General features: G+C 35.2%; 1 protein-coding gene across 1 annotated transcript in view; it reads right to left on the bottom strand.

The window, feature by feature from the left end:
• Positions 1–13,755, bottom strand: part of BCL7-like (chromatin remodeling complex subunit BCL7B-like protein) — a 124,385-nt gene that overhangs the window by 19,705 nt on the left and 90,925 nt on the right. The gene's annotated exons all lie outside the window — the stretch shown is intronic.

Below are 13,755 nucleotides of genomic sequence, written 5' to 3'. Positions count from 1 at the left end.
AGTGCCCATAAACTTTTATGAACTTCGAATGAATTTCTTTTGACGTTAAACCTTCTTTTACAAAGAATTTTATAACCACATGATACTCAATTTTATCCATTTCAAGGGATACAGACAATACTTTTGCTTCAGACAGCTGTATAAAACAAACTACTTGATAGAATGACTTACAATTTCACATGGATGCTTATGACAGATGTACCAACTTAGAAAAAAAAAAGTCTTGCTGACAGTGTTGCCATCTATGGCCGAGGCCAAGAACTTTTTCAGACCATCCTCGTATTTGCAAGGTGACATTCATTTGCAGAGTGATTTTGTACTTAAGAAAACCTTAAGTAGTCAGTATTATATGTGCTACGTACATTGGTAGACTGTTCAGAATGGCTGAAGATTGATCAAAATTTGCCAAGGTAGTTGCCGACCTCTGTAGGAGATGGCACTGAAAGAAGAAGAAATACACTGGTGTCCAAAAGCTAAGGACGGACTACATTTTAACTTGTATATGAAAAAATTTTCATCACCAGCCCAATGTGGATATAAATTTATTGCCAGTATAGTAATAAATTATATCACACAAAAATTGTGTTATAAAGTTCATACAAGTTGAATTGCAATATTTTTGGCAAAAGTTACTAAATTACAAGCATGTAGTTAAGGAATTAATGTACAGTGCTTACAGAAAACTATGCAGAGAGACATTTCAGTATGGGATATGTTTAACCCAAATTGCGATTCTTGCAACATCATACCATGCTTAGCAATAAATGATTCAGGAGTTCTTGAGGCAAACTAGCCTACTTCACCTTCAGAGCAGAAAAGCCTTGTTTTCTGGAGAGGAATTTTGAGCAGCAATACATCCCAAATGTGTTCTATGAGGGTGAGATCGGGAGTTTACTAGCCACTCAATTAGATTAATATCCTCAGTCTCTAGAAGTATCTCCACTGCTCATGTACAATGTGATGCAGCACTGTCATCCATAAAATTGAATTCTTCACCTAAAGCACCAAGGAACAATCGAACATGATACTGAAGAATTTCATGACAATATCATTCACCAGTCATAGTCTCCTTTTTGTCAGCATTTGTAGTTCAGCACATCCATTAAGCATAATGCCTCCTCACACCATGGTCCCAGCACTGCCATATCTATCCCTTTCAAGAATATTCTCATGATGGTAAGCAGTACCACTTTCATGCCAGATCAAGTGTCATCTAGAATCGGAAGAAAGACTAACACAACTCATCTGTATAGAGTACAATTAACCTATTGGAGTCTTGTCCAATTTTTATGGATACAACACCACTGAAAGCTGCTCTATGATGAGCTGTGGATAAAGGGACACAGACTTACTTGTAGGCTTACTTGTCACAGGCATCTTGTCACAGTTTGTTGAGATATCCATGTACCTGTGCTTGAATGGACCTAACTTGCAATCTGATCCTGCCATGGTGCATCAATTACATTTTGCTGTTATAACCAAAAATTTGTCTTCATGCTCTGTGGTAGAGCGAGGGCAACCCCCTTAGCAAATGTCTGGAACACATTCCGTTGGTTTGAAACACTGCCCAGAGCTGGATACAATGCTATGTGAGATCCCAAACCGCTGGCAACATGAGCTGCCAGAGAATGCTACTGGATGATCCCTTTGTGCACAATCTGAAAATTTTAATGTACACTCACTTTCTACTCAAAATCGCCAGTTATACAAATTGCCACAAGCTGATTCATCTGAATTTGCAATTGTAATCTTCAGAAATAGTGTTCATCCTTAGGTTTTGGACACCAGTGTATATAATGAAGGGGTACCTAGATTATTGGGAAGATATGAGAGAAGAAAACCATATAGCCTAAGAATAGAGAAAACTAGTATCTAATCCTTACCATCCAATGGTGCTGCATCCAAACAATAGGTATCCACCTAAAGATATTGAACAAACAAGGATGGGGGGGAGGGATGAAGCTATCATTCTCAATAACAACACAATCAACATTTCTTATGCGTTTTTTTCCATGTGAATTCATACACACATCTTTATTTCAGGATGCTGTGTTAGTAAGAAAGCCTCCATATTTTCAGGCAGGTTAGTAATTCATTTCCTGCTCTGCAATTGATAATTCTCCAACAGGAACATCTCACTCCTCTTTATGTCAGCTGCCCTCTAATGACTCAAAGAAATTTTCTTATTAATTGTACCTCCAATACAATTAATAAGAAAATTTCTTTGAGTCATCAGAGGGCAACAGGAGTTGCATTTTCCATCAATGAATACTGAAATTTATTCAACTTTAAATTGCTTGCTGTTCAATATGTTTGGTGTTGAATATTACAGCTGCTACTCCCTTTGTCTAATTATTATTTGGCCCTAAAAAATCATATCATAATTCTTATTTAGCAGTAACTCACATGTCTGAGGTTTTTTTTTTTTTTTTTTTTAAATTGTGTTAGCTCAATCTTTCTATCGTTGCCTATGTCAGCGGTACTTATATTCAATTCAATTTCAGTAATGGACTTTTTCACTGTTTATTCTAGTTCCTTGAAGAAAAACATAGGACTCATTCAATCAAGCAATGACCCAACTGGCATGGCATTTTATTACATTGTTTCATCATATTTGTATGCATTGCTTCTGTTTTGTTGATTTCCAAAAATTTTATTTTTATAGTTTTATTTCTTTAGTTTATTCGCAACTCCTTTTATAGGTTTTAGTTCACTGCTTGAATCTTAGATTACATTTAGCTAACCAGATTATGATTACTGTCAACATTTGCTCCTGAATTACTGCTTTATCATGTAACCTTTATTCAGTATCTTCTTAAATTTCAATCATACTTCTGTGAACTTGGAAAAGGTGATACTAATTACTAGATTTTATTGTCAAAAACACTACTCTTTGTTTCTTTCATTTCCTATATTAATTCCACACTTCCTCAATATTTTCTTCTTTTTGTTCTTCAACTACTACATTTGGATCTCAATGTTTTTCAGCTGGTTTCTATTATCTCATACATTCTGCTATTTCCTCCTCTTTTATGTTGGATATCTATGTAGAGACTTATAACAGTATTTAGTGGTTCACTAGATATTTTCACAGACATGCATTATTAATGTATTAGTTACAGTTGTTCCAATTTTTCCCTCTTCTTCTCCAGAATGTATAACAATATTCTTCACGCCAAAAAATCTCCATTTTCCTTCTCATTTTTACTTTGGATATAACTATAATGTCAACATACCATCTTCTTATTTTTCTTTTCAGTTATTCCAATTTTCAGTTCTTAGTAAATCCTCTATCTCATATTATCTACTCTTAGTAATGTTTTTACATTCCAAGTTGCAATTCTGCTGTAAGGATTTCACTTAACTGAAATTGGTCTTGGAAGTTGTCCTTTTGAAACACAATTCCTTATCAAAGCTCAGTTTTTGTCAGCTTCTATCTTTTTTCTTTTGATTCTTTCCATAACAATTTATCTTGGGAAATGCAGCAGGGGCTAGCTTTTACAACCTAATTGATTCCTAGAAAACCATTGTTGAGAGAGCCATCATAAATCAAATCCTAGTTTTCCATAAGCTCAATGTCATTAATTGGGATCATGTTCCTGGAAACAGTCTGTAAGTATAATATAAACTTTGTGTATTCTTTAAGATGGTGCTTATTGAAGAATGAGACAAGTGAAATTTGGAGCAAGTTCCAGATTTCTTGAAAGCTAGATATTTCATGCTTCTCTTCTAATGTTAATGCTTTTCATTACTTGAAGGATTTTTTTTTTCTCACTTTCCCAGACATTTCTGAGAGCAAAAACATGTTCAGCACTGTAAATAATTTTTAACTAAACTGACAACAAATGAAGAGCAAGGCAAATGATAACAGCTTGTCTGAACCATGGGCTTCTCTCCCTGCTGTGAAGTGATCTGGGCACAGCAACTCACATTGAAGGTTTTTAAATGTATATATTTGTACAATATCATTGGGGAAAAAAAAAATGTTTCTTAGTTATTAGAAAGCATGCATACTAATTAAAATGTTTTGTTTTCAGTTGCATAATGTGATTGCAGTCAATCAGCAACCTTGTATTCCAGAATTTCACATAATAGAAAACTTTTACCAGTCATAAAAGCAGGAAGTTGTAAAGTGAGCAATCATAATGGAACAGTTTCCAGTTGCTTTCTGCATCACAGCACCGTGACTAAATCAGATATGCTTGTAAGATGTAATGCTGACTGCAGCTAGTGTTTTCCATCAGATATTTACTGACTTTGCTGTCCATATCTGCTGTGTTCTATAAGCCAGGGACACCTCATGGAGGATGTGGTTATTCAGCATACACAGATAATCTTGTTAAGGAAGAGATCTATCAGAGCCTACTTTCCATAATAATAATAGTAGTAGTACATGTATTTCTTATGTTGTTCAGATTTAAAAGATTTGCCTATCCATAAGAGAAAAAGATGCAGACATATGGAACTTATGGAAGTTTTGTAGTTATGAATAATACAAAGCATTACTAGCAGACACAAAGAAATAAGTAGTTAATGGGAGTCAAGTGTTTTCATAGGCACAATGGAGGAAGAGGAGGAGGGAGAATAATAAAAAATAAAACAGCAGATGCTTCCAGAAAAAGGATTACCAGCTGAAAAAAAAAAAAAACAATAACGATTTCCTTTATCTCTTTATCCAAATGGTTGTTTCTCTTTAGCTGGTAATACTTTTTCTACCAGATATATATAGTAGATTGTAAGAGATGCTGAGATGTATTAGATCTGCCTGTGGAGGAAGTGATTCTGCTGAATGTTTAGCAAGTTAGTAAGTGAGGTACTCTATACTATGGACAATGGGTAAAGGGAGGGGGATTCGATTTGTGAATTTTTAGAGTATCATATATTCTGAATGGTTTAATATAAGGTTTCAGCTTGTTAATAATTTCAGTGGATCAAGATCTAACTTTTACAAAAATAATTTTTTCCTCAACTACTGGACTGTTAACATCTTGTATACTATGACAATTTCTCCACCCCTTTTCCTTCTTATTAAGATGCTAGTTTGATATCCAGAAAAATATAGCAGCTTATTCAGTAATCTTATTTTAATCTTATGACATTATGATTAATACTGTTAAATATTAAAATAAATAACTGCCAATACTTAAGGAAGAGATTTATGAGAGCCTACTTTCCATAATAATTATTATTATTATTATTAGTCACCTCCAGGGAGTCCAAAGACTCATCGAGGGGGGGGGGGTATCTACTCTACAACTCTATCTCCACCACCCACAATTCACCAACTGACTGCAACTACACCAACGCCATCTATCGCCGACCACCGCCACTGGTATTTCCACAGACAATCACAAACATTCATGCCCACAGGGGATTCGAACCCCGCAGCCTTTTGGCTGGAGAGCAGATGCGCTAACCACTCGGCCAGCCTGACTGGCCGAGTGGTTAGTGCATAATAGTAGTACATGTATTTCTTATGTTGTTCAGATTTGTGGTTAGTGCATAATAGTACATATATTTCTTATGTTGTTCAGATTTAAAAGATTTGCCTAATAAGTAGTTAATGCCTTTTACCTAATAAAGCCTTTCTACACAGAGTGCTTATGATAGGTGAACTTTTGTTACACTTTTTTCAAGAGGTCAATGTTAGGAGTCTCACAAATTACAGGATTTTTCTTCCCACAAAATACGCAAACCCGTCCACAAACAGATTATTCAACAAAACTGTGTTTCTGAGCTTAACCCCCCCCCCCCCCCCCCCCAACCGGCCATGATGTCTATAGACATCCAGCTAAATCTAGATACGATTCTGTAACACCTATTGAATAACATGGATAAGAAGCGCAATTTGGTCTCACTATTTCATCTACCTCGGTGTAGGGAGGTTAAAGCCCTATTCCCGCCGTGGGCATGGATGTTTGCGATTGTCTGTGGAAATACTAGTGGTGGTGGTCGGCAATAGATGCCGTTGGTGTAGATGCCCTCCCTCGATGAGTCTTTGGACTCCCTGGAGGTGACAAATAATAATAATAATAATTCCCATTAAGATCTTGATTAATTTAATGTTAACGAACAGAAATTCTGTTAATGACTTAACAAAATTTGTGGAGCATTCTGATGAAAATCACAGAGCACAAGATGCAGTCTGACTAAACTTTTCAACAGTGCCTTGAGAAATTGGCAAGTTTTCCTTAGCAAATAAAATCTCAGAAACAATTCTCCAAATTAATATGATGTTCAAGAACATAATACATATAATCTGGCAGTTAATGAAATGTCAGTGGAGTAAAAGAAGGAACCAACTGGATATATCAACAGTAGAGTCAATTCTGCTTTATCTGGTAAAAACTGTCTCAGCGAGTTATGCTTCAAAACAAATAGCTGATTAAAGATACAAAGTCATTTGGCTGATTACAAATAAATTATGCTTATTGCAATATTTTTTTTACCACCACTTCTGAGATACTGATTGGTCCATAATTTGCTACTGCAGTCTTAGAACCTCCCTTATGCAAAGGAATTATTTTGACCTTTTTCCACTCCCTGGGAACTCTACCAGAGCTGAGACTTAAATTAAAGAGCCTAGTCGCATTGCCAGTTCCCTTGCACATTCCCTCAAAATACAAGCTGATATCTGATCTAATTCCACAGCTGTATTCACTTTGAGATTCTGCTATATACAAAGGTCCTCCAATTCATTCACCTCTGTTCCCACAGAAGTCTGTCACATATGTCACTGCATTAACCTCACTTGTATGATATACCCTTGCAAAGTGGTCACTCAGTAACTCAACTATTTTATCTGCTTCTAGTCACCTCGTGACCACCAGCACTCATTAAAGTTATTCTTCCTCTTACTCGACAAAAGAACTCTTTGGGATTTCCATTGGCCTGCTCAACTAGTTTCTTCTCATAATCTGGGTTTTCCTTCCTTACTATACTGATCACCTTTCTTGTCTGACTCCTGTACTGTTTGTGAGTTTGCTGGTCACCTTTCTTCTTATTTACCTCCAAAAGTATTTTCTTTTTCTGAACTTCATGCCTAATGATATTACTCATCCATCTAACTCCTACTTGATTAATCCTACCTTACCTTAGGTATACAATTTAATATAGCTTTCTCAATTTAAGATAGTTAAGGGACATCTATGTCCCTTAACTATCTTCCATGCACCATAACATCCCTCTCTTGCAGGGTTTTATATCATGGCAGCTTAAAGCTTCCTCCTAAGCTTGTCATAATCACTTGCCTTGTAATTCCCCTTCTTGACAGAATAATATTCATCATGTTTTTACAATCTCCCTAGTCAAGACCACTTCACAATTGGAGGCAATGTGGCCATCATAGTTATGGATAGCTCTTCTGATCCTATGACCAGGTCCAATACTCTTGCACCTTGAGTCCCTTCCATCACAAGCTACTTCAAGTAATTATCTCTCAGTAGGTATATAAGTTTCATTTCCTTCCTGCCATGTGATCTCTCTTCCTTCCAATCTATATCTTCATAGTTTAAATCCCCATAATAATCACTTGACCTGCAGTCATGGTGCTAATTTGCTAATGCATGTCTTCCAGATCATCCCTGGAACCTCCTGGTACTATAGCAGCAATCAACCATATATTTTGTCTTATTGGCCTTGATCTCACACCAGACTACTTCAAACGAACAGCCATTCTATCTTTCCTGAGAATACTAAACCCTTCACATTCTATCCCTGTAATTACATCATCTTCTGTTAGTCAAGTCTCACTAATGCCTATAAGTTTAAGCAAGGTTGCACTAACCCATGCCAAAAACTTGTCCCTCTTGTTCCTGATACTTCTGGTATTAGTATATAGAAACTGCAGCATCCCTTTACAACCACCTTTACTTCCTGAATTGACTATCCTATTTAATATGTTGGCTTGAGAGACTGGATTCTGTACTTGTTGGTCATTCTCTCACACTAACTTGCCTCGTAGGTGCCTTCCCTCACCTTCACCTGCATCCACCCTAATTGCATGGAAGTTTTTCTGTATTTGCACTTCAGCATGCTCAGTGAACAAAGCTCTCTAGACACCTAACACCAAACCCATTTAGATGCAAGTCCATCAGCTTTATACAAATCCTTTCAAACAAAGGTCATAGGTCCACAAACTGCATCATTCCTTCGTATAACCTGTGTATTGTTCATTTGCTATCAATGCCCTCCTCCTCAATTTGCCTGTATCATATCGTGGCAGGATACTTACAATTTTACCTTCTCGCTCTTCATTTCTGCTTCGTCCAACAACTCCTTCATAAAATACCTCTCAGCTCTCAGATCATTAGTGCCAACCAAGACAGTCAGTTCTTTCACTTTACCTCTTTGCAGCCGAATGCCATGATTGATATCATCAATTTCTGTGGCAGGGTAACATGATTTTGTTAGACTTTCATTAAATACTCCTCTGATCAATGAGTTTCCTTACATAATTTTCTCCTTAACATGTTTGTTGACGTGATCTCAATTTTTACCTCACACCATCTGCTTCTTTCACTTCTCAGTCCTGCTAATTTCTTGGCTTCTGCAACTTTGCAGTTTCATGCTTTGTCCTGTGAAGGATAACATTCAAGCATGCTATTTCCTTATGTCCATTTCATTCTCTTGTATTTCTATCACTGCATGTTCAATATTAATTTCAACATTATCATTTTCAATTTTACTGTCGATACTAACATTCGCTTTATTCTCGCCACCTAACTGGCACTCACTGTTGAAACACTTAATACAAACTCACTCACCTGTTTCACTCTTCTTCCATTTTTGTGATGAATACATCTCACATACATTGCACTATACAAAATCATGTAAATTCAATTATGATAGTACTACACGAGAAAGTTACACTATTACTAACTTCTGATACACAATTTTCCTCCAAATTAATCTATTACCTGTCAAGACAAACATTATCAGATCTTATATTTCTGTCTCTTGACAAGTAACAGACTGATTTGGAGGAAAATTGTAGATAGGAAGTTAGTAATGATGTAATTTTTTTTCATGTAGTACTATCATATCCTGTACATCCCTTGAGGGTACATGGCAGGAATTTGATGATGATGATACTTCTGTCTTCTAAGGCACTTTTTACTGTATCAATCCACCTACATCTTGGTCTTCCTCTGGGTCTTTTTCCTGGCAAAAAACACTTGTTTGTTTTTTGCTTCCTCTCACATCTGTTTAAATAACCATACCACCTGAGATTAGTTCTGCTAACACATTCCTGAATGCTAACAATGTCAAGTTATTTCCTAATATTCTTGTTTTTAATATGATACTGACATTGATGCTATCTGTTCACTCCCCTAATCTTTCTCAGAACTTTCATATCTGTGGTCTCCGGTCTTTGATCAAGTGTTTTATTTCTAACCCAGCTCTCAGATCTATAAGTTAATATTGGTTTCAACACTCTCTTGTATACAGCTAGTTGAATGTTTTGACTAATTTCTTTCTTATTCCATATCAATTTATTCAGCTGACTTCCCACCATATCAGGTTTACTAATTCTGTTGTCTATTTCCATATTTAATTTGTCACCTTCACTAAAAATTACACATAAATAGCCAAATGTTTTATTTGTTCTATATGTTCACCATTCAGGATACAGTTGATATTTTAAATGTTTCTACCTATTTTCCAGTGATGTTGCATGCTGAATGTGCTGTCATGTGGATTATGCAACCAGCACTACAAAATTCACATCAATTTGACCATATGATCTCATTTTTATTGATGTATGAAAGTTTTAAGAGTGCATCATAGCACTCATCTTAATTGGTCCAATGCAATTAATTGTAGGATAACTTTGAAGACTTCAATTTTTAATTAATTATAATCAAATCTGCATGGAGTTGGGGACAGTGTGTTTGTTTTAAGATATATTAGAAAATAATAATATTAGAAAATAATAAGAAGGAGAATCCTAAATTTGATTGGTATATTTGAAATTCTCAAAGATGTAAATATAATAGCAAATTTGGAATAGGAGGACAAGGTTTATCTCCTTCAACTACAATCATACAATCTCTGTAAAAGTTCAGGCAGAAAATGGGGCATTCAGTTGATCGTTAACACTGTTTCCCATTGTAAATATGGGCAAAAAAGATAAATTATTTATTTAAAAATTGTCTATATCAGTGTCCTAAACACATCAGCTCACACTTCACGCACCCAAAACAGATGAAATTGGGGGGGGGGGGGGACACTCATGACAAATTACAATATTCAATTGGATTGGTTGACACAATAACTAATCACAACCAATGATTTCTGGGTGCTATTGTCTCAGCGCACACCCTGCCTCACCTTCTGGGTGGTTTAAAACCACCGTGATGCAAAGAATTTGACCCGCTGCACCATCTGTATGTCTGTTCAAAGGACTCAAAAGGTATCCATATTTGTGACTGCACATCAGAGCTAGTAATGCAAACATGATGCAATGTTTATGTATAGAAGTGTCCTCTTTATGTAGTATTAGTATATTGTGTTTATTTTTAGGAATCAAGCGAAGCCAGGAAACAATTAGGGATGTCTTTAATAGGAATAAATGTAAAAATATAATATCAGTGATGCTGCTATTCCATGGGTGTGCACTGCACACCCTGAATAAATGCCCCCTGCTATTTTCACAGATAGTCTGTCTTTTCATTCACATCTTCATACCATTTTTTTTTTTTATCGACACTTCTGCACATGGCAGAAGGAGAATCCATTCCAATAATAGGGTAATCAATTTGCCTTGTGAGTTTGTTTATTATTACGTCTTATTATTCCCTCCTCTTTACCTTGCGATGTCTTGAATTTCTATTCATTTAACCGCTACCGTATCGAGGATAAGGTGGTAAGCCCTATGCCTCTGTTTATTATTACACATTGGAAAATGAGCTTTTCTTTTATAAGCATTCTAGTTTTTAAAGTGGTAACTATTCTGCTTGTATAACAGTTGGAAAAGTTTACATATAAAGCATGTGATTTTGCCCGTTGGTGATGAATATGTACATCACCTTATTCCTTTCTTCCCTTCAACATGAATTGACTCTTCTTTGTGCCAGCTAAAGTTCTCTCAACTGTGGGTAGACTATACTTATGTCTCTTTTTGTTAGCCTACATGTGTCTTCCATATAAGACAAAATGGACAAAAAAAAAAAGTAACATCTGTTAATTAACAGCTTACACTTAAGTGAAACCTCACTCCAAAGTAAACTACTTTCCACTGATAAAAAAACACTAGGCCAGTGAAATCCTCCAACATATCTCTTGATCTAAACTTTGATCACTGCAAAACACACTTCCCAATTATTTGAAGTTTTCACTATACTTCAACACCTGGTTGTATTGAGTGTAACAGTATTAATGTGTGCATTTTCTCCAAGGTTTAAAACCAAGCTCTCACTCTTCTTGATATTAATCAAGAAGTTCAATCACATGCTTCTGTTTGTTCAATTTCTGATCATTAATTGTATCTAGGATATTCAGCTTTGAAATCAAAAAAGGAGTAAGACAAGGATGTGTCTTATCATCCTTACTGTATAATATATATAGTGAACAAGTTTTTAAAGATATTGCAGAATTGAAAGGTGCAAAAGTCAGAGGTAAGAACTTCAACAACTTCAGGTATGCAGATGACATGATCCTTATTGCTGAATCTGAAGATCAATAAATTTACAACAGAAGCTTAGACATGGGATTAATTATTAACCTGAAGAAAACAAAGTGCATGTTTATATCAAAAGAACCAATAAATAAGAAACTAAACTGTTAACCAAAAAATTTGAACAGGTTCAATATTTTATATATTTGGGACAAACGTTTACAGACAGAGGAAATTCCCTTAAAGAAATAAAAAGAATAGAGATAGCAAGAAAAGCCTTTATTGATATGGAAACTTCTAACATCCAGAGACACTAACATAGACACAAGAAAAAGATTAATAAAGTGCTATATCTAGTCATGCCTTCTCTACAATAGTGAAACTTGGACTCTAAATAAAGAAGCAGAGAAAAAAATTAGAAGCTTTTGAAATGTGGACCATCAGAAGAATGTTGAAAATATCATGGACAGAGAAAATGAAAAGAACATTAATGAAAATCATTAAAGAATGAAAACTTAAATATTTTGGACATCTAACTAGACAAGAAGGTATTCAGAAATTAATATTAGAAGGGAAATTGGATGGAAAAAGATTGAGAGGTAGACCCAGGAGAATGTGGTGTGAACACATTAAGGACTAGACTGCTTGAATTACCATAAATGTTCCAAAGCAGCAAAAGAAGAAAAGAGTTCTGTGACATGGTTGCCAACCCTCTTCTAGGGAATGACACTTGAAGAAAGAGGAGGATGCTTCATCACTACAATGATCAGCAATGGAGATAAGGCACTGTCACAATCCATTATTAAGTACAAACAACTTTAAATTACCAAATGTGAAGTGGTTTACAAGTGGGACTTTAGTCTTAAAATAACTTTTATATAACATACATATTCTTAATCATAACTATATTGTTCTTTTCCTATGCCTAACGTTTCCAAACTTTCCTATTCTTTTCCCCATTAGAAAAGTCCAAATCATGAAATACCATAAATAGACTTTTTCCAAATTCCTAGTATCTCTCATCATTTTCTGTTAAACCACTTTCAATTTATCTTGAAAGAGTTGCAACATATAATGACAGCGCCTTATAATTGAAACTAAGAAGTTTTTAAGTTAGAAACTAGTACTGTCATTATGTTCTTACATATGAATTTTAAAATTAATTGGATACCTGTATAACTATAATAATGGTTGTCATGTCTGCATTTGTAACATATTTTGAATTCAATAGTCACCTTGTCAATCATTTAATGTCTACTAATTTTCTTTTTATTCCTCAAGAAGTCCTACGTAATTAGGATGAAAAGCTGTGATTTTGATTTACATCTTATTCCAGTTTATTGCCTTAAAAACTGTTATATACTTAATAATGCACCAACAAAGTTTACATGAATATATTTAATGAAACAGACTTTCTGAACTATCAGACATTTAAGGGGGGGGGAAATGACTATAAAGCCGAGAAAAACCAAAAATAGAATACAATGATTTATTTCTAAAATGGCATGATGAGTTTGTCTTGATAGAAGACCTCATTAGGTGAAGAAAGAAAAAAAAATCTGAGAAATACACTGCAACATTACTTGAATACAACTGTTGTTATATTAAATTAAAAAGGGATTGTTGTCATTTGAAGTAATTCTGGAAATGCATTGTTGAGCATGTGAACAAGGTGGTGGTCTTGCATACACCATAGTTGAATGTCAGAGTAACAAAAATCAGAAAGGCTGTAGCTGAGATTGACATTAAGGTGGACAGGAGAAGCATTCCAAAATGCTTCTCATCATAGCATCTATGGGAGGGGGGTTGAAAAGTTCTAATAAAGACTTAGAACAAAAATGATATTAAAGCAACTGATATAACCAGAAGAAACAACATATCTTAAAACCCTATAACCCCTATGTTTCATTAAATTGTAATAATTTGTTCTTTTTCTTGTTAGGATATATAAGAAGACGTCAGAGGTTTTGAAGAAATTCAAAGACACAGAGGTGAGGGCTGTCATTAAGTTTTCTGTGCTGCAAGAAAGTCTGCAACTGAGATTCACCAAACATTGAGACTTTTTGGGACTGTGCCCCAGCATATCCAACAGTTGCTAGATGAGTGGCCAAGTTTAAAACTGGGCATCCTGAAAACAG

Source organism: Typopeltis vanoorti, chromosome 16, assembly GCF_054136105.1.
Source record: "Typopeltis vanoorti isolate ZY-2024b chromosome 16, IOZ_Tvanoo_1.0, whole genome shotgun sequence".
Classification (NCBI taxonomy): domain Eukaryota; kingdom Metazoa; phylum Arthropoda; class Arachnida; order Uropygi; family Thelyphonidae; genus Typopeltis; species Typopeltis vanoorti.
The sequence above is the reverse complement of the archived record's forward strand: the minus strand, read 5'-3'. Positions and strand labels throughout refer to the sequence as shown.